A 25,908-nucleotide genomic window follows, 5' to 3' on the forward strand; every position below is an offset into this window, starting at 1 on the left:
GGCACACCACTAGTCACCGGCTGCCATCCTGAAAAAGACCCCTTTATCCCCACTCTCTGCCTTCTGCCAGTCAGCCAATCCTCTATCCATGCCAGGATCTTACCCTTAACACCGTGGGCTCTTAATTATTTAACAGTCTCCTATGTGGCACCTTGTCAAAGGCCTTCTGGAAATCTAAATAAATGACATCCACTGGTTCTCCTTCGTCTAACTTCCTTGTTATCTCCTCAAAGAACTCTAACAGATTTGTCAGACACCACTACCCTTTGACAAAGCCGTGCTGACTCAGTCCTATTTTACCATGCACTTCCAAGTACTCCGCAATCTCATCTTTAATAATGGACTCTAAAATCTTACCAATGACAGGCTAACCGGCCTATAATTTCCCATCTTCTGCCTCCCTCCCTTCTTAAACAGCGGTGTTACATTAGCCACTTTCCATCCTTGAGGGACCCTTCCTGCTCCAGTGATTCCTTAAAGATCATCATTAATACCTCCACAATCTCCTCAGCTATCTCTTTTAGGACCCTGGGGTGTAGTCCATCCGGTCCAGGTGACTTATCCACCTTCAGACCTTTCAGTTTCCCCAGAACCTTCTCCTTAGTGATGGCCACTGCACTCGCCTCTGCCCCATGGTTCTCCTGGAGCTCTGGCATCCCACTGGTGTCTTCCACCATGAAGACTGATGCAACGTAACTATTCAGTTCCTCTGCCATTTCTTTGTTTCCTATTATTACTTCTCCAGCCTCATTTTCCAGTGGTCCAATGTCTATTTCTGCTTCTCTCTTGCCTTTTATATATTGAAAAAAACTCTTCGTATCTTCCTTTATATTACTAGCTAGCTTGCACTCATATTTCATCTTCTCCCCTACTTATTACTTTTTTAGTTGTCCTCTGCTCGCTTTTAAAGGCTTCCCAATCCTCTGGCTTCCCACTAATTCTCGCCACTTTGTATGCTTTTTCTTAGCTTTTATGCTGTCCTTGACATCCCTTGTCAGCCATGGATGCCTTGTCCTCCCCTTAGCATGTTTCCTCCTCCTTGGGATGAATTTCTGTTGTGCCTCCCGAATAACCCCCAAAACTCCTGCCATTGCTGTTCCACTGTCTTCCCTGCGAGGCTCCTTTTCCAATCAACTCTGGCCAGCTTCTCCCTCATGTCTTTGTAGTTACCCTTATTTAATTGTAATACCGTTACATCTGATTGCAGCTTCTCCCTCTCAAACTGCAGGGTAAATTCTATCATATTGTGGTCACTGCTCCCTAAGGGTTCCTTCACCTTAAGGTCCCTAATCAAGTCTGCCTCATTACACATCACCAAATCCAGAATTGCCTGTTCCCTAGTAGGCTCTGTCACAAGCTGCTCCCAAAAAAATATCTCTTAGACATTCCACAAGTCCATTTCTTGGGATCGACTACTAACCTGATTTTCCCAGTCCACCTGCATATTGAAGTCCCCCATGATTATTGTAATATTGCCTTTTTTACTTGCCTTTTCTATCTCCTGATTTATTTTCTGCCCCCAAATCCTTACTACTGCTAGGGGGCCTGTACATAACTCCCGTCAGGGTCATGTTACCTTTGCGATTCCTCAACTCTACCCACAGAGATTCTATGCTTTCTGATCCTCTCTCGCTCCTTGCTATCGATTTAACTTCATTCTTTACTAACAATGCAACCCCGCCCCCTTTGCCCATCTGCCTTTCGATAGGACACATATCCTTGTATATTTGGATCCCAGCCCTGATCTCCTTGCAGCCACGTCTCTGTGATGGTCACAACATCGTACCGGCCAATTTCAATGTGTGCAACAAGCTCATTTACCTTGTTCCGTACACTGCGCGCATTTAGGTACAACACCCTCAATCCTGCATTGGCCACCTCCCCTTTTCCACTCTCCTCAGTCACTGTACCCTGTACTCTGGCCCTTTTTGATTTTTGACTATGGCTTCTCTGCCTTTCACTTTCTCCGTGACTGCTTTTTGTTTCGAGGGGCGGTAACCTCCCATAAGGCTCATCTGGATAGAACTTGGGGGACTGAGGTGGCAGTGACAGTTGGCTGCGGTTTTGGAGGTGAATCGCCAGCATTCAGATAACTCGGTCCCTGAGTTACTCGGAAGCAGCTGAAAATGCAGTTCGATCTGCTGTCCACGGGGAAGGCGCTGGACCAGCTGCGGTGCACAAGGGGAGTGGTTTATGGGTATGGGGAGAAGACAGGCCGTCTTCTCGCTCATCTGCTGAGGCGGTCGGCTTTCAGGGAGATTCTGCCGATCAGAGACTCGAATGGTAGCTTGGTTTGCACCCCGAGAGAGGTCAATGCAGCACACTGGGCTAAATTGCTGGCTTTTAAAGCAGACCAAGGCAGGCCAGCAGCACGGTTCGATTCCCGTACCAGCCTCCCCGAACAGGCGCCGGAATGTGGCGACTAGGGGCTTTTCACAGTAACTTCATTTGAAGCCTACTTGTGACAATAAGCGATTTTCATTTCATTTTTCATTTCATTTGAGACATTTTATCGGGATTCTTTGGCTTGAGGGCATTGCCCAGTGCAAGAAAGCACGCCTCCATCTCCCTCATTTTGAAGAAGGATAAAGACCCAATGGTATGTGGATCACAGAGGCCCATTTCCCTTTTGAACAGGGGCACCAGGCTCCTGGCCAAGGTGCTGACACTGAGATTGGAGGCATGTGCCCCGGAGGTAATTGTTCTTATACCCCGCCTCTCAGGGCGGGGCTATGTACATTAGCCAACGGTAGACCCCGCGGTCTAGCCAATGATCATTCACCTCTCAGGTACTGCAATACCTGGTATTACCACAGTGACGACCTGCTCTTTTATGTTACACACCCAGTTTCCGCTATGAAAGGAATAATAAAGATACTGAGGAGCTCGCGCTCCCTTTCGGGGCACAAACTGATCCTGGAGAGGAGTGAATACTTTCTGATTAATTCCCCCGGGGAAGGTGCGTCAATCTGGGGTATTGCCTTTTTGTCTTGCCAGAGGAAGCTTCCGTTATCTGGGTGGCCCATGAATGGACTTCGCTTCATAGGTCAAAGTGTGGTGAGCAGAGTGAAGTCAGGTCAGAGTGACACCCGGCGGCCCACCCAGGGCAACACCCACAGCAACCCCGACGGGGCCACGGTGCCAGGGGAGGGCAGTGACAGTGAATGGTTTTCCGAGCATCAGGGGCCCGCCGTACCAGGCACGCTGTCAAAGACTCCGGCTGAGCAAGGAGAAAGTGCAACACCTGGCATTGCAGGGGTATGGGGGAGGGCACCCGCTCCCGGTGGCCGCCAAGGTGACGGTCGCCCTGCACCTTTACGCCACGGGATCCTTCCAGGCGCCGAGTAGGGACCTGTCCGGGATCTCACACACCTCGGTGCACAGGTGCCTCCGCGCTGGTACAGAGGCCGCGTATGCCCAAGCGGCTCTCAGTGCATCGATTTCCGTGTGCCCCGAGCCCACCAGGATGCCCGGGCAGCGAGGTCCGTCAGCATTGCAGGGATGCTCCAGTCCGGGGGCTGATTGACGGCGATGCAGGTCCCCTACGGGCACGGGCAGGTGACAGGGCGCTCCAAACAACCCAAAAGGGTTCCACCATACACGTCTGCGACCGATACCCGGGCAGTGTGCCTGACGCCTTCACCCTGACACGGTCCACGATTCTGAACATGTTTGAGACCCCCCCCCTCCCCGAACAGCACGTCTCTCGGGAGGAAACCGGAGGAAACCCGCGCAGACACGGGGAGAACGTGCCGACTCCAGTGACCCAGGCCGGGTATCAAACCTGGGGCCCTGGCGCTGTGAAGCTACAGTGCTAACCACTGTGCTACCGTGCTACCCATTTTTGGCACCTGGAACACTCTGGGGCAGCCCCCCAGTCTGAAGCTGAAAGGGCCGCCCATATCGTGGCCGCCTGCTGCACCCTCCACAACTCCACGCGCCAGAGGGGCGATGTGCGGGCGGAGGAGGAGGAATGCCAGGCCTCGTCCGACGAGCAGGGTGGGCAGGCCTTGAGCCCCAGGCAAGCACAGGAGGCCACACATGTGTGCCAGGGCCGATGGGGTGGTGAAGGGGGGAGGGCACTAGCTAGGATCACAGCCACCACGTCCCCCCCCCCCCCCCGCCCCCCCTCCCCAAGCCCTCCCCACGGGGTAGGGGATCAGGGTTGGCAGTAATAGTGGCTCTGGTCCATGGGATGGAGGATGATGACAACCCGCTCTGCGATGAGCTCTGATCCTTCACATTGTTTGGCAACATCTGACCCCTGCCCACGGTAGCACTTTCCACCGTCCTCCGGGGTGAGTCCTGCATGCGAGTTAGCCGTTCCATCACACGGTCCCATCGGATCTATGGGGTGACGGAGGTGGGGACGGTCGGGGGGGGGTTTGGGGGTGGTGGTGTGGAGACCAGGCCACCCACAGGGTCCGCCCATTCCCCCCCCAACGTCCGTCCATTCCCCCAGCCCCCAGCCAGCTCAGACCAATCCACCCCTCACACCAATCTGACAGAGCACCGAAGCAGGTTGTAACAGTGTGAACAGGTGTACAATGTGACAACGTTCAGACAGATTTGTGCCCTAGCCCCAATAACTAAACTGTGCCCTGCACCCGTGCCAACTTAACTGGTGGCTAACTTTCTGGTCTTTTGGGCCCAACGCTGTGCCTAGGTGGTTCCCCAGACAGCACAGCAGGAGTGGAGGTAGCCTTCTGTGAACCCTGCCCTGCGACCTGGGTCTCTGTTGGCGGGATTCTACTGGGTGGGCCCAGCTGCCATCGGGTGTCCCAGGTGACATTGTGTCACCCTGTTCTGCCCATTGCCTACCAGATGCACCAGGGGCAGGAGGGGGTGAGTCCGAGGTGCTGCGTTGCTCTGGCACCTGCCCCGTGGGAGTCACCGGCATGGGCCCCATCAACTCCTCCTCCCTCCTGGTGCCTGATGGCCTCCGGGCTACTCGGTGGGGCGGGATTGCAGGAGGAACTATCAACTGGGGCTCCTCCACCACCTGGCGCTGCCAGTCCTGGAGACCCGCTCAGGTCTCGACCAGGGTCTGCGTGCCCGCGGCCATGGAGCACAGGGAGAGGACCATCTCCGTCTGCGACTGCACCACATTACCCACTGACTATTCCACCACCTTCTGGGTCTGTGTCACATCAGTCAGTGGCTGTACCATCTCCCTCTGGGACTGGGCCACCTCATTCTGTGTCTGCGCCACATCAGCCAGCGTCTGGGCAATGCCGCTGACATTACCAGTCTTGCCCTGCTGTGACTGGGCCATGCTGAGGAGTAGCGCTGCCATGTCCGAGCGGCTCTGGCACATGGCTGCCTGTGAGGCAGCAACCCTGTCCTATCCCTCGGCCAGCACCTGCACAGAATGCTCGCCGACAACCCCTCCTGCAGTCACTGGCTTTGTGATTGCGGCTCCACAATCGATGGGACTGTCTTGTTAGTCGTTTAGCTGCAGTTGTGTAAAGAGTCAAAGGTACTGCTCCTTTTCACAAACACCTTTATTTCACTAACAGACTCTGCACAAAGCTCGATCTTCACACCTGACACAAGGGCCACCTGAAGCCCCTTTACATATCAGCGTCAATTATTGGATACTTAACATAAATGAGACAACTAATTGCAATGTCTCTTCACCCATTACTTAACAGTCTCCCCTTCCTTGGAGAAAAAAAAACATAAGGTGAAAACAAAATTACAAGAAACTCAAACACACACGCGCATTTTCCACCCTTGACCTTTTTTCATTTTTTTGGGAAGAAAAAACAGTCACAGAAACAAGCGCCCTTCATCAACAATATCCAAAAGGTTCTGTGAGCTCGCCCCTCTTTTTGTAAAACAGTCTGACGGTTGGTAGCTCCTGTCGACCCATTTAATTTTTGTTATTTCCCCTCTGTCCAACGTCTGCTTCAAACTTGCGATGTCTATCCGTAACCTCCTTTCATTGTCACTTTTTGTAGAGTGCACATTTTCCCACAGGGATTTATTGTCAATGTGACAGTCAATAGGTATATTACCCAAATCCCCTAATCCCAAAATTCCTGTCAATATCTGACTTAAATAAAAGGTCATATCCACCGCCTCTACAAGGCTTAACGTCCCAGCAGCTCAAGTGCTTTTGACCACTCTCCTTATTTTCTTGTTTCCCACACAAGTGGGCAACATTTACCATTGTTCCCCAAAAGGAAAATTATAAAACCTCCTGCGCTTGAAACCCCATCACATAAATTTGCATAGGACGCATCACTATAAACTATGAGTTTCAAGTGCCTAAGGTCACCTAAAACCGGAAACCTCAAAACACACTCCTGCATTTTTAGTTTGACCAACACTTTATTTGCTCTTATTAAGTCTTCCACTTTGGGATCATTCATTTGAGTACAGATATCAAGCTACTGCTTGATCTTTCCCTTCTGCTGTGGGATGTCCTTTCAATAGTTCTCGACCTTTTCCTGTGGACCTGTTCACTATCCGATGTACTATCTGAACTGGCACTGCGTTTCTGTGCCCTCCATTTTTGAACTTCGTGTTCCCAATCCATTGTCTTGACTCCCTCCCCTGACTGCTGTACATTCAACCAATGTTTATACTTTCCAGTGGCCTTCCCTGCTCTACTAATAACAGTTGTATCCTTCCATTGAAGGATCCTTCCATCCTTCAGGCAAGTATGTCACTTTTGTACCAACTTTTAGCAATTGTCCTTTCGGAACATTCATCAGAAGTGTTGTGTTACGCTACAGAAACCCTGCCTATATCAGTTAATTAGTCCTCATAGTTCTGTAACACATGCGTACCAGATGACTCTGGTTCCTCGTTATGTCTGTCTGCTCTGTCTAAATTAGAAAATTTGTAATCTGTACCCATTTTCCTTGATGAATGCGCCCTAACAGTTTGATTGCCATGTTGCAAAATAATTGTTTTGCCATCTATGCCTATGATCTTCCCTGGCCTTTCCATTCATTTAAATTGTCTCTCTTATAGTATACCATGTCTCCTTGCTGAAAAACGGTATTTGATGGCCGTACATCATGCCTCAAGGCTCTGCGAATTCTTTCCGAGACTTCTGTTTCCAAAAAAGCTTTTCTACTGTGATGTAATGCATCTAAAAGGAGATTTTAAAAGATTACGCCCTGTGCCACGTGACAGTGAGGCTAGAAATAGGAAGATAGAGCAGCTAAACACGTGGCTAAACAGCTGGTGTAGGAGGGAGGGTTTCCGTTATCTGGACCACTGGGAGCTCTTCCGGGGCAGGTGTGACCTATATAAGAAGGACGGGTTGCATCTAAACTGGAGAGGCATAAATATCCTGGCCGCGAGGTTTGCTAGTGTCACACGGGAGGGTTAAAACTAGTATGGCAGGGGGGTGGGCACGGGAGCAATAGGTCAAAAGGTGAGAGCATTGAGGGAGAACTAGAGAATAGGGACAGTGTGGCTCTGAGGCAGAGCAGACAGGGAGAAGTTGCTGAACACAGCGGGTCTGGTGGCCTGAAGTGCATATGTTTTAATGCAAGAAGTATTACGGGTAAGGCAGATGAACTTAGAGCTTGGATTAGTACTTGGAACTATGATGTTGTTGCCATTACAGAGAACTGGTTGAGGGAAGGGCAGGATTGGCAGCTAAACGTTCCAGGATTTAGATGTTTCAGGCGGGATAGAGGGGGATGCAAAAGGGGTGGCAGAGTTGCGCTACTGGTTCGGGAGAATATCACAGCTGTACTACGGGAGGACACCTCAGAGGGCAGTGAGGCTATATGGGTAGAGATCAGGAATAAGAAGGGTGCAGTCACAATGTTGGGGGTTTACTACAGGCCTCCCAACAGCCAGCGGGAGATAGAGGAGCAGATAGGTAGATAGATTTTGGAAAAGAGTAAAAACAACAGGGTTGTTGTGATGGGAGACTTCAACTTCCCCAATATTGACTGGGACTCACGTAGTGCCAGGGGCTTAGATGGGGCAGAGTTTGTAAGGAGCATCCAGGAGGGCTTCTTAAAACAATATGTAGACAGTCCAACTAGGGAAGGGGCGGTACTGGACCTGGTATTGGGGAATGAGCCCGGCCAGGTGGTAGAAGTTTCAGTAGGAGGGCATTTCGGGAACAGTGACCACAATTCAGTAAGTTTTAAAGTGCTGGTGGACAAGGATAAGAGTGGTCCTAGGATGAATGTGCTAAATTGGGGGAAGGCTAATTATAACAATATTATGCGGGAACTGAAGAACCAAGATTGGGGGCGGATCTTTGAGGGCAAATCAACATCTGACATGTGGGAGGCTTTCAAGTGGCAGTTGAAAGGAATTCAGGACCGGCATGTTCCTGTGAGGAAGAAGGATAAATACGGCAATTTTCGGGAACCCTGGGTAACGAGAGATATTGTAGGCCTCGTCAAAAAGAAAAAGGAGGCATTTGTCAGGGCTAAAAGACTGGGAACAGACGAAACCTGTGTGGGATATAAGGAAAGTAGGAAGGAACTTAAGCAAGGAGTCTGGAGGGCTAGAAGGGGTCACGAAAAGTCATTGGCAAATAGGGTTAAGGAAAATCCCAACGATCTTTACACGTACATAAAAAGTAAGAGGGTAGCCAGGGAAAGGGTTGGCCCACCAAAGGATAGGCAAGGGAATCTATGTGTGGAGCCAGAGGAAATGGGCGAGGTACTAAATGAATACTTTGCATCAGTATTCACCAAAGTGAAGAAATTGGTAGATGTTGAGTCTGGAGAAGGGTGTGTAGATAGCCTGGGTCACATTGAGATCCAAAAGGACGAGGTGTTGGGCGTCTTAAAAAATATTAAGGTAGATAAGTCCCCAGGGCCTGATGGGATCTATCCCAGAATACTGAAGGAGGCTGGATAGGAAATTGCTGAGGCCTTGACAGAAATCTTTGGATCCTCACTGTCTTCAGGTGATGTCCCGGAGGACTGGAGAATAGCCAATGTTGTTCCTCTGTTTAAGAAGGGTAGCAAGGATAATCCCGGGAACTACAGGCCGGTGAGCCTTACTTCAGTGGTAGGGAAATTACTGGAGAGAATTCTTCGAGACAGGATCTACTCCCATTTGGAAGCAAATGGACGTATTAGTGAGAGGCAGCATGGTTTTGTGAAGGGGAGGTCGTGTCTCACTAACTTGATAGAGTTTTTCGAGGAGGTCACAAAGATGATTGATGCAGGTAGGGCAGTGGATGTTTTCTATATGAACTTCAGTAAGGCCTTTGACAAGGTCCCTCATGGTAGGCTAGTACAAAAGGTGAAGTCACACGGGATCAGGGGTGAGCTGGCAAGGTGGATACAGAACTGGCTAGGTCATAGAAGGCAGAGTAGCAATGGAAGGATGCTTTTCTAATTGGAGGGCTGTGACCAGTGGTGTTCCACAGGGATCAGTGGTGGGACCTTTGCTGTTTGTAGTGTATATAAATGATTTGGAGGAAAATGTAACTGGTCTGATTAGTAAGTTTGCAGACGACACAAAGGTTGGTGGAATTGCGGATAGCGATGAGGACTGTCGGAGGATACACAGGATTTAGATTGTTTGGAGACTTGGGCGGAGAGATGGCAGATGAAGTTTAATCCGGACAAATGTGAGGTAATGCATTTTGGAAGGTCTAATGCAGGTAGGGAATATACAGTGAATGGTAGAACCCTCAAGAGTATTGAAAGTCAGAGAGATCTAGGAGTACAGGTCCACAGGTCACTGAAAGGGGCAACACAGGTGGAGAAGGTAGTCAAGAAGGCATACGGCATGCTTGCCTTCATTGGCCGGGGCATTGAGTATAAGAGTTGGCAAGTCATGTTTCAGCTGTATAGAACCTTAGGCCACACTTGGAGTATAGTGTTCAATTCTGGTCACCATACTACCAGAAGGATGTGGAGACTTTAGAGAGGGTGCAGAAGAGATTTACCAGAATGTTGCCTGGTATGGAGGGCATTAGCTATGAGGAGCGATTGAATAAACTCTGTTTGTTCTCACTGGAACTAAGGAGGTTGAGGGGCAACCTGATAGAGGTCTACAAAATTATGAGGGGCATAGACAGAGTGGATAGTCAGAGGCTTTTCCCCGGGGTAGAGGGGTCAATTACTAGGGGGCATCGGTTTAAGGTGAGAGGGGCAAGGTTTAGAGTAGATGTACGAGGCAAGTTTTTACGCAGAGGGTAGTGGGTGCCTGGAACTTACTACCGGAGGAGGTGGTGGAAGCTGGGACAATAGTGACATTTAAGGGGCATCTTGACAAATACATGAATAGGATGGGAATAGCGGGATATGGTCCCAGGAAGTGTAGAAGATTGTAGTTTAGTCGGGCAGCATGGTCGGCACGGGCTTGGAGGGCCGAAGGGCCTGTTCCTGTGCTGTACATTTCTTTGTTCTTTGTTCATTTGTATTCATAACTGTGATATTCACGTTTTCACACATATCCCTAAACTCATCATTAGCAAATTCTCCCCCATTGTCCGGAAGGAATTTTGCCGGTGGCCCATTTCTGTCCCTATCCATTTTTCCATGATTTGATCACAAATTAGTCTCTTTTCTTGACTTCGTACGATCATTGATTGACTAAATCTGGTTGTTAAATCTACAAAATGCAAAATAAATACATTATTGACTTTATCCCAGATCTTAAGGTCCATGGCCACAATGTTGTTAAAATCCCTGGCCAAAAATAAGGTTACTATCGGTCGTGCTAGTGTCCTTCTGCACTTCCTACAAACTTCACAGCGATCACTAACCTGTCCCACCAGTTGAGTATAGTCTTCATTCCTTACCCCTGCATGCTTTAAGAACATTTTCAGCCTCCGAGGAGTCGGATGTGCAAATTGCCGATGCAGTTTTAATACAACAAGCTTTGTATCAGTGAAAGTCCCATTTTCAACTGCCATTAACACATCCTTAACCACTCTACGTGAAATATTATTTTTCAGTAATGGAATACAATAATGTCCCAACTATGTGTTCCAAAAACTGTTCCATATCCTTATCCTGTTCCATATCCAGTTTCATGTGTGCTTTCTTCATCGACGGTCTGCTCAGAAGCAAAGGTATCTCACTTGATACAACATCCGTGCTAATGAAATGATTCACTCCGGCAATATTGCAAGGGATCACCACTCTTTTCAGCGACTTCAGAGTATTAGCATTCCCAAACCTGAAACTTGTGGAACTTTCAAATTCCTTAACCTAATTATGATTTTCAGCATTCAAAGAGTCCAGGTAACATTTTAACCAGTCAATTCCACACACAGTAGATGTGCAGCCACTGTCCAATACAGCACAGTTGAAGGATTCTGCAACCAACACCCTCATTACCGGAGTAAAACTGCTTGTTAATCGGACAATGTCTTCTTTCTGGTCACTATCTTTTTCCTCTTCTGACTCTTCCGTGTCATGTGTCGCTTCAAACACTCTATCATAACGAGTTGGACAGTTGAAAGCATAATGGTATTGAGAGCCACATCGAAAACATCGATTTATCATGCGCCGTGCATTTCTGGGGTTCATCTTCCGACTGTAAGTTCTAACTGGGTTTTTGTCTTCATAATTTCCTTGTCTCGATCTCCTTCTATAGTCTTGGGCCCTGTTCGTAGCCGTACAATTTTGCCATCCTGTTCGTAGTGTACCTTCCATATTCTGCCTTATTGCAGGCTGACCTATTTGGATCACCAGAGCCATCGGAATCGAATGTTTCCCCAGAAACTTCTTTAAAGTTTTTGTCATCTGATTGAATAAGGTATCCTCATCAGTAAACTGAACTCCTGTCAAAACCAGGAGCCTATCCATGTTGCTCACTCGAGCACAGTCAAGTAATTTAAAGGCCAACACAGGCTGTGGAAATTCCAGGTTGTGTTTCTGCAGCCTTTTATATAGTCTGCCAAATTCCATTATATAGTCTTCCATGGAGAATTCCTCTATTTTCCAGAACTTATCAAAATCCGACCATGCTTCACACGCACTTAACAAGTCACCTTTCTTATAAATCTTATCCATTTAATGTAATAAAGTCTCCAGACCTTCTTCTGAGTCTAACTCTTCCAATTCCAGTTCAGAAAGCACTTTGTTTCGGATTTTACAGCCATATGGTAGAGAAAGAGCCAATGCCATACCTTGTTTTCTCTTTCCCAAGGCAGTTACCTTAGTCCACATAACTACTGCACTTCTCCATTCGGCGTACAATTCCCTTTCAGAAAATAAGGGAGGATAGTCATATCCAGACATCTTTATCCTGCGTTCAGCCATGTATCTTTTTTTTTCCTTCTCACTCACTCCTTGGTTTGACCAGGAAAAGTTGTATCTTTCAATCCTTCACATTTGCACAGCAACCATCCTCTGCTACCATTGTTATACGTTTTAGTTGCTGTGAAATCAAGAGTCTAAAGTTCTTGTTCCTTTTCACCAAACACCATTTATTTCACTTCCACAGCCTCGTCACAATACTCTTAACAACACACCACCTGACACAAGGGCCACCTGAAGCCCCTTTACATATCAGCATCAATTAATGGATACTTAACATAAATGAGACAACTAATTGCAATGTCAATTAACCCATTACTATGCCCCCCAGTTCTGCTTTCCCCGACGAGTGGAAACAACCTGCCCGCATCTATCCTATCTATTCCCTTCATAATTTTATATGTTTCAATAAGATCCCCCCGCATCCTTCTAAACTCCAATGAGGACAGTCTCGATCTCCTTCTATAGTCTTGGAACCTGTTTGTAGCCAACAAACAAACAAAGAACAAAGAAATGTACAGCACAGGAACAGGCCCTTCGGCCCTCCAAGCCCGTGCCGACCATGCTGCCCGACTAAACTACAATCTTCTACACTTCCTGGGTCCGTATCCCTCTATTCCCATCCTATTCATGTATTTGTCAAGATGCCCCTTAAATGTCAGTATCGTCCCTGCTTCCACCACCTCCTCCGGTAGCGAGTTCCAGGCACCCACTACCCTCTGCGTAAAAAACTTGCCTCGTACATCTACTCTAAACCTTGCCCCTCTCACCTTAAACCTATGCCCCCTAGTAATTGACCCCTCTACCCTGGGGAAAAGCCTCTGACTATCCACTCTGTCTATGCCCCTCATAATTTTGTATACCTCTATCAGGTCTCCCCTCAACCTCCTTCGTTCCAGTGAGAACAAACCGAGTTTATTCAACCGCTCCTCATAACTAATGCCCTCCATACCAGGCAACATTCTGGTAAATCTCTTCTGCACCCTCTCTAAAGCCTCCACATCCTTCTGGTAGTGTGGCGACCAGAATTGAACACTATACTCCAAGTGTGGCCTAACTAAGGTTCTATACAGCTGCAACATGACTTGCCAATTCTTATACTCAATGCCCCGGCCAATGAAGGCAAGCATGCCGTATGCCTTCTTGACTACCTTCTCCACCTGTGTTACCCCTTTCAATGACCTGTGGTCCTGTACTCCTAGATCTCTTTGACTTTCAATACTCTTGAGGGTTCTACCATTCACTGTATATTCCCTACCTGCATTAGACCTTCTAAAATGCATTACCTCACATTTGTCCGGATTAAACTCCATCTGTCATCTCTCCGCCCAAGTCTCCAAACAATCTAAATCCTGTTGTATCCTCCGACAGTCCTCATCGCTATCCGCAATTCCACCAACCTTTGTGTCGTCTGCAAACTTACTAATCAGACCAGTTACATTTTCCTCCAAATCATTTATATATACTACAAAGAGCAAAGGTCCCTGCACTGATCCCTGTGGAACACCGCTGGTCACAGCCCTCCAATTAGAAAAGCATCCTTCCATTGCTACTCTCTGCCTTCTATGACCTAGCCAGTTCTGTATCCACCTTGCCAGCTCACCCCTGATCCCATGTGACTTCACCTTTTGTACTAGTCTACCATGAGGGACCTTGTCAAAGGCCTTACTGAAATCCATATAGACAACATCCACTGCCCTACCTGCATCAATCATTTAGTGACCTCCTCGAAAAACTCGATCAAGTTAGTGAGACACGACCTCCCCTTCACAAAACCATGCTGCCTCTCACTAATACGTCCATTTGCTTCCAAATGGGAGTAGATCCTGTCTCGAAGAATTCTCTCCAGTAATTTCCCTACCACTGAAGTAAGGCTCACCGGCCTGTAGTTCCCGGGATTATCCTTGCTACCCTTCTTAAACAGAGGAACAACATTGGCTATTCTCCAGTCCTCCGGGACATCCCCTGAAGACAGTGAGGATCCAAAGATTTCTGTCAAGGCCTCAGCAATTTCCTCTCCAGCCTCCTTCAGTATTCTGGGGTAGATCCCATCAGGCCCTGGGGACTTATCTACCTTAATGTTTTTTAAGACACCCAACACCTCGTCTTTTTGGATCTCAATGTGACCCAGGCTATCTACACACCCTTCTCCAGACTCAACATCTACCAATTTCTTCTCTTTGGTGAATACTGATGCAAATTATTCATTTAGTACCTCGCCCATTTCCTCTGGCTCCACACATAGATTCCCTTGCCTATCCTTCAGTGGGCCAAACCTTTCCCTGGCTACCCTCTTGCTTTTTGTGTACGTGTAAAAAGCCTTGGGATTTTCCTTAACACTATTTGCCAATGACTTTTCGTGACCCCTTCTAGCCCTCCTGACTCCTTGCTTAAGTTCCTTCCTACTTTCCTTATATTCCACGCAGGCTTCGTCTGTTCCCAGCCTTTTAGCCCTGACAAGTGCCTCCTTTTTCTTTTTGACGAGGCCTACAATATCTCTCGTCATCCAAGGTTCCCGAAAATTGCCGTATTTATCCTTCTTCCTCACAGGAACATGCCGGTCCTGAATTCCTTTCAACTGCCACTTGAAAGCCTCCCACATGTCAGATGTTGATTTGCCCTCAAACATCCGCCCCCACTCTATGTTCTTCAGTTCCCGCCTAATATTGTTATAATTAGCCTTCCCCCAATTTAGCACATTCATCCTAGGACCACTCTTATCCTTGTCCACCAGTACTTTAAAACTTACTGAATTGTGGTCACTGTTACCGAAATGCTCCCCTACTGAAACATCAACCACCTGGCCGGGCTCATTCCCCAATACCAGGTCCAGTACCGCCCCTTCCCTAGTTGGACTGTCTGCATATTGTTTTAAGAAGCCCTCCTGGATGCTCCTTATAAACTCCGCCCCGTCTAAGCCCCTGGCACTAAGTGAGTCCCAGTCAATATTGGGGAAGTTGAAGTCTCCCATCACCACAACCCTGTTGTTTTTACTCTTTTCCAAAATCTGTCTACCTATCTGCTCCTCTATCACCCGCTGGCTGTTGGGAGGCCTGTAGTAAACCCCCAACATTGTGTCTGCACCCTTCTTATTCCTGATCTCTACCCATATAGCCTCATTGCCCTCTGAGGTGTCCTCCCGTAGTACAGCTGTGATATTCTCCCGAACAAGTAGCGCAACTCCACCTCCCCTTTTACATCCCCCTCTATCCCGCCTGAAACATCTAAATCCTGGAACGTTTAGCTGCCAATCCTGCCCTTCCATCAACCAGTTCTCTGTAATGGCAACAACATCATAGTTCCAAGTACTAATCCAAGCTCTAAGTTCATCTGCCTTACCCGTAATACTTCTTGCATTAAAACATATGCACTTCAGGCCACCAGACCCGCTGTGTTCAGCAACTTCTCCCTGTCTGCTCTGCCTCAGAGCCACACTGTCCCTATTCCCTAGTTCTCTCTCAGTGCTCCCACCTTCTGACCTATTGCTCCCATGCCCACCCCCCTGCCATACTAGTTTAAACCCTCCCGTGTGACACTAGCAAACCTCGCGGCCAGGATATTTATGCCTCTCCGGTTTAGATGCAACCCGTCCTTCTTATACAGGTCACACCTGCCCCGGAAGAGCTCCCAGTGGTCCAGATAACGGAAACCCTCCCTCCTACACCAGCTGTTTAGCCACGTGTTTAGCTGCTCTATCTTCTTATTTCTAGCCTCACTGGCACGTGGCACAGGGAGTAATCCCGAGATTACAACCCTCGAGGTCCTGTCTTTTAACTTTCTGCCTAGCTCCCTGAACTCCTGCTGCAGGACCTCATGCCCCTTCCTGCCTATGTCGTAAGTACCAATATGTACAATGACCTCTGCCTGTTTGCCCTCCCCCTTCAGGATGCCCTCTACCCGTTCGGAGACATCCTGGACCCTGGCACCAGGGAGGCAACATACCATCCTGGAGTCTCTTTCACGTCCACAGAAGCACCTATCTGTGCCCCTGACTATAGAGTCCCCTATTACTATTACTCTTCTGCGCTTTGACCCTCCCTTCTGAACATCAGAGCCAGCTGTGGTGCCACTTCTCTGGCTGCTGCTGTTTTCCCCTGATAGGCTATCCCCCCCGACAGTATCCAAAGGGGTATACCTGTTCGAGAGGGGGACAACCACAGGGGATTCCTGCACTGACTGCCTGCCCTTTCTGGTGGTCACCCATTTCTCTGCCTGCACCTTCGGTGTGACCACATTCACATAACTGCGATCTATGACGCTTTCCGCCACCTGCATGCTCCTAAGTGCATCCAATTGCTGCTCCAACCGAACCATGCGGTCTGTGAGGAGCTCCAGTTGGGTGCACTTTCTGCAGATGAAGCCATCCGGGACGCTGGAAGCCTCCCGGACCTGCCACATCTCACAGTCAGAGCACTGCACCCCTCTAACTGACATTGCGTCAATTAATTAAAATTAAAATTAAATTTTTAAAAAAAAAATTTTATATATATTTTTTTTTTAATTTCAAAGTTACTGTTAACTATCTGTTTCCTAGCACTAGATTTCTAATAGAAATGCGAAAGCTAAATATAGTACTCTCTGATCTCTGGCTTAGATATCCCTCTAAATTATAATTAAGTAATTATGTTTAATTAGTTACCAATGCTTAATTTTTTTAATTTAGTGTAGATCCCCAACCAGCCACTCAGGCCACAGCTTTTCTGTGATGTCACTTCAGTTTCCCCCCGACACACACAATTTGAAAAAGGTATAAAAGTAAAAATAAGTAAAAATCACTTACTTACCTTCTTACCTTCTGAGTGTCTTAGATGTTCTCAGGTTCTCTCCCTGACAGAGACTGCTCCTCCTCCTCCGAACGGATTTCGCCATCCTGTTACTAGTGTATCTTCCACATTCTGCCTTATTGCAGGCTGATCTATTTGGATCATCAGAGCCATCGGAATCGAATGTTTCCCATTAAACTTCTTTAAAGCTTCTGTCACCAGATCAAATAAGGTATCCATAGCCGCAAACTGAACTGTCAAAACCAGGAGCCTATCCATGTTGCTCACTCTAGCACAGTCAAGTAATTTAAAGGCCATCACAGACTGTGGAAATTCCAGGTTGTGTTTCTGCAGCCTTTTATATAGTCCGCCAAATTCCATTATATAGTCTTCAATGGAAAAATCCTCTACTTTCCGGAACCTATCAAAATCCGACCATGCTTCATATGCACTTAACAAGTCATCTTTCTTATAAATCTTATCCATATAATGTAATAAAGTCTCCAGACCTTCTTCTGATTCTAACTCAGACGGCACAAAGGTTGGTGGTATTGCGGATAGCGATGAGGACTGTCAGAGGATACAGCAGGATATAGGTCGGTTAGAGACTTGGGCGGAGAGATGGCAGATGGAGTTTAATTCGGACAAATAATAACAATAATCTTAATTGTCACAAGTAGGCTTACATTGCAATGAGGTTACTGTGAAGAGCCCCTAGTCACCACGTTCCGGCGCCTATTCAGGTACACAGAGAGAATTCAGAATGTCCAAATTACCTACAGCACGTCTTTTGGGACTAGTGGGAGGAAACCGGAGCACCCGGAGGAAACCCACGCAGACTCAGAGAGAACTCGGAGACCCTGGCGCTGTGAAGCCACAGTGCTAACCACTGTGGTACCGTGCTGCTCAAATGTGAGGTAATGCATTTTGTAAATTCTAATTCTGGTGGGAAATAGGCAGAACCCTGAAGAGTATTGACAGGGAGAGAGATCCAGGTTTACAGGCCCACAGGTCACTGAAAGGGGCAACACAGGTGGAGAGGGTAGTCAAGAAGGCATACGGCATGCTTGCCTTCATTGGCCGGGACATTGAGTGTAAAAATTGGAAAGTCATGTTGCAGCTGTATAGAACCTTAGTTAGGCCACACTTTAAATGCAGTGTTCAATTCTGGTCCCCTATGAGGAGAGGTTGGAGAAACAAAGAACAAAAAACAAAGAAAAGTACAGCACAGGAACAGGCCCTTCGGCCCTCCAAGCCTGTGCCGACCATGCTGCACGTCTAAACTAAAGCCTTCTACACTTCCGGAGTCTGTATCCCTCTATTCCCATCCTATTTATGTATTTGTCAAGATGCCCCTTCAATGTCCCTATCGTCCCTGCTGCCACCACCTCCTCCGGTAGCGAGTTCCAGGCACCCACTACCCTCTGCGTAAAAAACTTCCTTCACATATCTCCTGTAAACCTTGTCCCTCACACCTTAAACCTATGCCCCCTAGTAATTGACTCTTCCACCTGGGGAAAAACCTCTGACGATCCACTCTGTCCATGTCCTTCATAATTTTGTAGACCTCTATCAGGTCGCCCCTCAACCTCTGCCGTTCCAGTGAGAACAGACTGAATTTATCAAACCTCTCCTCATCGCTAATGCCCTCCAGACCAGGCAACATCCTGGTAAACCTCTTCTGTACCCTCTCCCAAGCCTCCACATCCCTTTGGGAGTGTGGCAACAGATAAAAGAATTAGAGAATTCAAATCAAACAGCTAACATTACAAGGGGTAGTTCGAAACATCGATTTTTTTAAACATAATTTAACAATGTAAAACAAGGTATTACACTAAATAATAATAATAATAATTACTTAGTGTCACGGGTAGGCTTCAATGAAGTTACTGTGAAAAGCCCCTAGTCGCCACAGTGCGGCGCCTGTTCGGGGAGGCCGGTACGGGAATTGAACCCGCGCTGCTGGCCTTGTTCTGCATTGCAAGCCAGCTGTTTAGCCCACTGTGCCAAACCAAATGAAGCCAAATGCATTCTCCCTCGCCTTTCATCGGCATGTGTTCTCTTGCATCATCATTATGGGAGGTGCACACATTGTTCCTGACAAACCATAATATTTCAGGTTTATCCTCAGTCTGTTCCTGATATTGGATTTGATGTATCCAAATTCTTTCGCCCTCTGGTACCAGCCTTCCATCTAAGCACGGTAGCATTGTGGATAGCACAATTGCTTCACAGCTCCAGGATCCCAGGTTCGATTCCCGGCTTGGGTCACTGTCTGTGCGGAGTCTGCACGTCCTCCCCGTGTGTGCGTGGGTTTCCTCCGGGTGCTCCGGTTTCCTCCCACAGTCCAAAGATGTGCAGGGTACGTGGATTGGCCGTGATAAATTGCCCTTAGTGTCCAAAATTGCCCTTAGTGTTGGGTGGGGCTGCTGTGTTATGGGGATAGGATGGAGGTGTGGACATTGGTGGGGTGCTCTTTCCAAGAGCCGGTGCAGCCTCGATGGGCCGAATGGCCTCCTTCTGCACTGTAATTTCTATGATAATCTATGATAAAGAGGATTAAAACATTGTGCCTCCAATTTCCACCCTTGTTACCTTGATGTAACCTATCCACCATGGTGTCGCCTCCACTTTGAGTACAGTAGGCCTTGTCAGACAAATATTATCAAATTTTAGACCATCTAGTCTGCCAACCCCTTATTTTTCATGTCAAAGTTGTCAGCATGATACGGACAGATGTACGTTACTTTACGCCTCAGTCTTCCCTCTGCCTCAATCCATTGGGTGGAATGTTGCAGCCACCCATGCCGATGCGATCACCAGGGTTATCCCCGACAGCGGCGAGGAGTGTATTCAAGGGGAAACTCCATTGGCAATGGCGGGAGAAAAACATCCTGCCACTGGCCAATGGCGGGCGGCCTCCACAAAACACCCGGCGGGCTGCGTGAGATAGCCCACAGATTTTTCCGAATCGGCCCCCCCCATGCCTCCTCTTACTGCCCTGTCACTTACCGTAAAATACCCCTGCTTTCCTTTTTACAGCAGCCAACCTCACCTCATGCTCTATCTTTGCATCTCTTTAGTCTTCCATTCACTACGAGGAGGCAGTGGCAGAGTGGTATTGTCACTGGACTGGTAATGCAGAAACCCAGTGTCAGGCTCTGAAGCCCTGAGTTCGAATCCCACCATTGCAGATACCAAGTTCAATAAAAACCTGCAATTAAAAGCCTAATGATGACCGTGAAATCATTGTCAATTGTTGTAAAAACCCATCTAGTTCACTAATGTCCTTTAGGGAAGGAAATTGACAATGGGACTATTATTATTTAAATGATAAAATATGAAAACATGCTGCTGTGCAGAGAGACCTGGGTGTGCTAGTGCATGAGTCGCAAAAAGTTGGTTTACAGATGCAACAGGTGATTAAGAAGGCAAATGGAATTTTGTCCTTCATTGCTAGAGGGATGGAGTTTAAGACTCGGGAGGTTCTGCTGCAATTGTATAAGGTGTTAGTGGGGCCACACCTGGAGTATTGTGTTCAGTTTTGGTCTCCTTACTTGAGAAAGGACGTACTGGCACTGGAGGGTGTGCAGAGGAGATTCACTAGGTTAATCCCAGAGCTGAAAGGGATGGATTACGAGGAGAGGTTGAGTAGACTGGGACTGTACTCGTTGGAATTTAGAAGGATGAAGGGGGATCTTATGGAAACATATAAAATTATGAAGGGAATAGATAGGATAGATGCGGGCAGGTTGTTTCCACTGGCGGGTGAAAGCAGAACTAGCGGACATAGCCTTAATATAAGGGGAAATATATTTAGGACTGAGCTTAGGAGGAACTTTTTCACCCAAAGGGTTGTGAATCTATGGAATTCTTTGCCCAGTGAAGCAGTAGAGGCTCCTTCATTCAATGTTTTTAAGATAAAGATAGATAGTTTTTTGAAGAATAAAAGAATTAAGGGTTATGGTGTTCGGGCCGGAAAGTGGAGCTGAGTCCACAAATGATCAGCCATGATCTCATTGAATGACGGAACAGGCTCGAGGGGCCAGATGGCCTACTCCTGCTCCTAGTTCTTATGTTGTTCTTATGTTGTTCTTAAATCTTTTCTCCTCACCTGGTCTGGCCTACTTGTGATTCCAAACCAACAGGAATGGCCTCAGGAATGTGAGCCAGTGATGCTCATGAACGAATAATAAAAATTCATATTGGATCATCAGTTTTGGACAATCTGAATCCTGAGTGCCTCTCACCGTTTTCCTCTCTCCAGTACTACAAACCATTCAACATCCGCATTGCACTGATTGGAGTCGAGGTGTGGACGGCCGACCAAATCAAGGTGGACAACGATGCGAAAGAAACAATGAACCGATTCCTCGAGTGGAGACGGGTGAATCTGCTGCCACGGATGTACAATGACAATGCTCACCTCATCACGTGAGTAACTCAGACACAACACTCGCAAACTAACCCTGAGCAGGGCTGGCAATTCTTTGTTGTCTTTGGTCGTCGATATGTGTGTTGCTGAGAAGTTCAACATTTATTATCCATCTCCAATACCTCTTGGGAAAATAGTATCTCATTTCTTTTGAACCACAAGTCATCGGTACAGCAATCTTGCTGTTAGATTGATTGATTTTTATTGTCACATGTACCGAAGTACAGTGAAAAGTATTTTTCTGCGGCCAAGGGAATGTACACAGTACGTATATAGTATTTATTTTTTTATTTTTTATAAGTTTAGAGTACCCAATTCATTTTTTCCAATTAAGGGCAATTTAGCATGTTCAATCCACCTACCTTGCACACCTTTGGGTTGTGGGGGTGTGGTTTTAGAGGTATTACGGTACCTGATAGGCTGGAGCACCATTGGTGGAAACTGTATGCTCTCTATTGGTTAGGATGTATGGTAGCTCCGCCCTGCTAGGCAGGGTATAAGAGCCCGTGCCGCCCCAGCAGCCTTCATTCTGTACCTGAGCTGCTGGGGGAAACATCTAGCTTATTAAAGCCTTCAGTTGGACTACAACCTCGCTTTAGTGGTCATTGATCGTGCATCAATTTAATAAGCTATTTTTTTTTAAGAAGAAAGGATGGAGCTCCGCATCAAGCCGGAGTGTCTGCAACTCAGCCCCCACGCGGCGAACTCAGCGGCAATCTTCAAGCACTGGCTGGCGTGCTTTAAAGGGTATCTCGGGACGGCCAACAACAAACCCACGGGGGCACAGAAACTGCAAGTCCTGCACTCAAGGGTGAGCCCGGAGATTTACACCCTCATCGAGGAAGCGGAAGACTTTGATGCAGCAATAGAGCTGTTAAAAGGACATTATATTCACCCGGTAAACCAGGTCTACGCCCGGCACCTGCTTGCAACAAGGCAACAAATCCCTGGGGAATCGCTGGAAGAATTCTACCGCGCACTCCTGGTGTTGGGGAGAAACTACAGCTGCCCGCAAGTTTCGGCGAGCGAACACACTGAATTCTTGGTCCGGGACGCTTTTGTGGATGGTATGCTAGCCTCACAAATCCGCCAGCGACTGCTAGAAAAAGACACTCTGGGATCCAAGGAGGCACGGGCTCTTGCAGGCTCCCTGGACGTGGCCTCCAAGAATGCCCACGCTTACGTTCCCGACCGCGCTGCAAGGCGGCCTGGCAACCCCGGGGAAGTAGATTTCTTCCTACTACTGTGCTGCTACTTTTGCGGGCAGGCCAGGCACCCCCGCCAGTGCTGTCCGGCCCGCGCATCCATCTGCAAAGGATGCGGCAAAAAGAGCCATTTTGAGGGGTATGTCAGGCCCGTGCCGTTGCCACGGTCTCCGGCGTCAAATGCGGACCGCCACCACAAACTTCTCCACGGTCCCCGTGCGGCCAGCGGTCGCCGCCATCTTCCTATTCCAGGGCCACGTGTGGACCCTGGGTGCCGCTATCTTGTCCCGTGGACGCCACGTTAGAGGGATGGGCGTGGCCATTTTGTGCACCCCCAGCCATGTGCGACCAATGGGAGCCGCCATCTTGGATGAACCCCCAGGACCCCTGCTCGGCTGACCACGCACTGCCCGAAGAGAACTCTCAACTGCTGCGATTAGTCTCGGTGACCCTGGATCAGTCCCGGCCTCGAACACTCTCAACTGCTACAACGACCGTATTCATCAACGGGCACGAGACGTCCTGCCTAATCGACTCTGGGAGCACGGAGAGCTTCATACACCCCATACGAAAAGGCACTGTTCTCTCCTCATCGACCCCGTTAATCAAAAAATCTCCCTGGCCTCCGGTCCCCACTCAGTGGAGATATAGGGGTTTTGTGTAGCAAACCTCACAGTCCAGGGAAGGGAGGTCAAAAATTTCCATCTCTACGTCCTTCCCCACCTCTGCGCGGCTACATTCCTGGGTTTAGACTTCCAGTGTAACCGCCAAAGTCTAACCTTCAAATTTGGCGGTCCGATACCTATATATTAGGTCAGAGGTCCAAAGGCTACTGAGGGAAGGGGTCATTGAAGCCGTGGTAAATGTTGTACATTTTAGTTACCGTTGTATGAAGAGTCAAAAGTCCTGTTCCATTTCACCAAACACCATTTATTTCACTTCCACAGCCTCTGCACAAAACTCTTAAAAACACACCACCTGACACAAGGGCCACCTGCAGCCCCTTTACATATCAGTGTCAATCATTGGATACTTAAACTAAATGAGACAGCCAATTGCAATGTCTCTTAATGCATTACTTAACTCTTAACCCATTACTTAACAGTAAAGACCGGGGAGAAGCATAGGATGGTCATCAACTACAGTCAGACCATCAACAGGTTTACGCATCTGGACGCGTACCCTCTCCCCCGCATATCCGACCTGGTAAACAGGATCGCGCATTACAAGGTCTTCTCCACGGTGGATCTCAAGTCCGCCTACCACCAGCTCCCCATCCGCACTAGTGACCGCAAATATACTGCCTTCGAGGCAGATGGGCAGCTCTCTCACTTCTTAAGGGTTCCCTTCGGTGACACCAACGGGGTCTCGGTCTTCCAGCGCGAGATGGACCGAATGGTTGACCGGTACGGTTTACGGGCAACATTCCCGTATCTCGATAATGTCACCATCTGCAGCCACGACCAGCAGGACCATGACACCAACCGCCGAAAATTCCTCCAGACCGCAAACATCCTTAACCTTACATACAACAAGGACAAATGCGTGTTTAGCACCGACCGCCTAGCCATCCTCGGCTACGTAGTGCGAAAATGAGTTATACGCCCTGACCCTGAATGCATGCGCCCCCTTATGGAGTTCCCCCTCCCTCACTGCTCCAAGGCCCTGAAGCGCTGCCTAGGGTTACTACGCCAAGTGTGTCCCCAACTCTGCGGACAAGGCACATCCCCTGATCCAATCTACAGCTTTTCCCCGATCAATAGAGGCCCGCCAGGCCTTCAGCCACATCAAAGCAGACATTGCAAAGACCATGATGCACGCCATCGATGAGTCCCTCCCCAGAGAGCGATGCGTCTGACGTAGCTCTGGGTGCCACCCTCAACCAAGCGGGCAGACCCATGGCCTTCTTCTCATGTACCTTCCATGCTTCCGAAATCCGCCACTCCTCAGTCGAAAAGGAGGCCCAGGCCATAGTAGAAGCTGTGCGATATTGGAGGCAATACCTGGCTGGCAGGAGATTCACTCTCCTCACGGACCAATGGTCGGTGGCTTTCATGTTTGATAATGCACAGCGGGGCAAGATAAAAAACGACAAGATGTTGCGGTGGAGGATCGAACTCTCCACCTCCAACTACAACGGGAGCACCGTCCTGGGAAGCTAAATGAGCCTCCTGATGCCCTGTCCCGTGGCACATGTGCCACCGCACAAGTGGACCGCCTCCGAGCCCTCCACAAGGACCTCTCCCACCCGAGGGTCACCCGCTTTTTCCATTTTGTCAAGACCCGCAACCTGCCCTACTCCATCGAGGAGGTCAGGACAGCCACCAGGGACTGCCAAATTTGCCCAGAGTGCAAACTGCACTTCTACCGGCCAAAGAAAGCGCACCTGATAAAGGCTTCCCGTCCCTTTGAACGCCTCAGCATGGACTTCAAAGGCCCCCTCCCCTCCAGCGACCGCAACATGTACTTCCTGAACGTGATTGATGAGTACTCCCGGTTCCCATTCGCCATCCCCTGCCCCGACATGACTGCAACCACCGTCATCAAGGCCCTCCATAGCATCATTGCACTGTTCGGGTTCCCCGCTTACATACACAGTGATAGGGGGTCCTCCTTTATGAGACACGAACTGCGTCAATTCCTGCTCAGCAAGGGCATCGCCTCGAGCAGGACGACCAGTTACAACCCCCAGGGTAACGGACAGGTAGAGAGGAGAACGGACCGGTCTGGAAGACCGTCCTACTGGCCCTACGGTCCAGGAACCTCCCAGTCTCCCGCTGGCAGGAAGTCCTCCCGGATGCCCTCCACTCCATCCGGTCACCGCTTTGTACAACCACCAATCAGACACCTCACGAATGTCTCCTTGTCTTCCCCAGGAAGTCCTCCTCTGGGACCTCGCTCCCGACTTGGCTGGCAGCTCCCGGACCCATCCTGCTCCGAAAACACGTGCGGGCGCACAAGTCGGACCCGTTGGTCGAGAGGCTCCATCTACTCCATGCTAACCCCCAGTACGCCTACGTGGCGTACCCCGACGGCCGACAAGATACGGTCTCCCTACAAGACCTGCCGCCCGCTGGATCCCCACGCACACCCCAGCCACCAGTCCCACCCTCCCCTCCACCGCAGCACCTTACAGGAGGATCGGTCCTTCCGCCGGCCCCGTCTAGCCCCCCCCCCCCCCCCCCCCCCCACCGCCTGACGCTCCCCGCAGGTGCTCCCTTCCCAGGTCAACCGTTTTCCCCACCAGCGCCGTCTAGGAGTACCAAAGCTGCCATGGAGATCGAAGCCAC

The sequence above is a fragment of the Scyliorhinus torazame genome, chromosome 3 (genome assembly GCF_047496885.1).
Source record: "Scyliorhinus torazame isolate Kashiwa2021f chromosome 3, sScyTor2.1, whole genome shotgun sequence".
Taxonomy (NCBI): domain Eukaryota; kingdom Metazoa; phylum Chordata; class Chondrichthyes; order Carcharhiniformes; family Scyliorhinidae; genus Scyliorhinus; species Scyliorhinus torazame.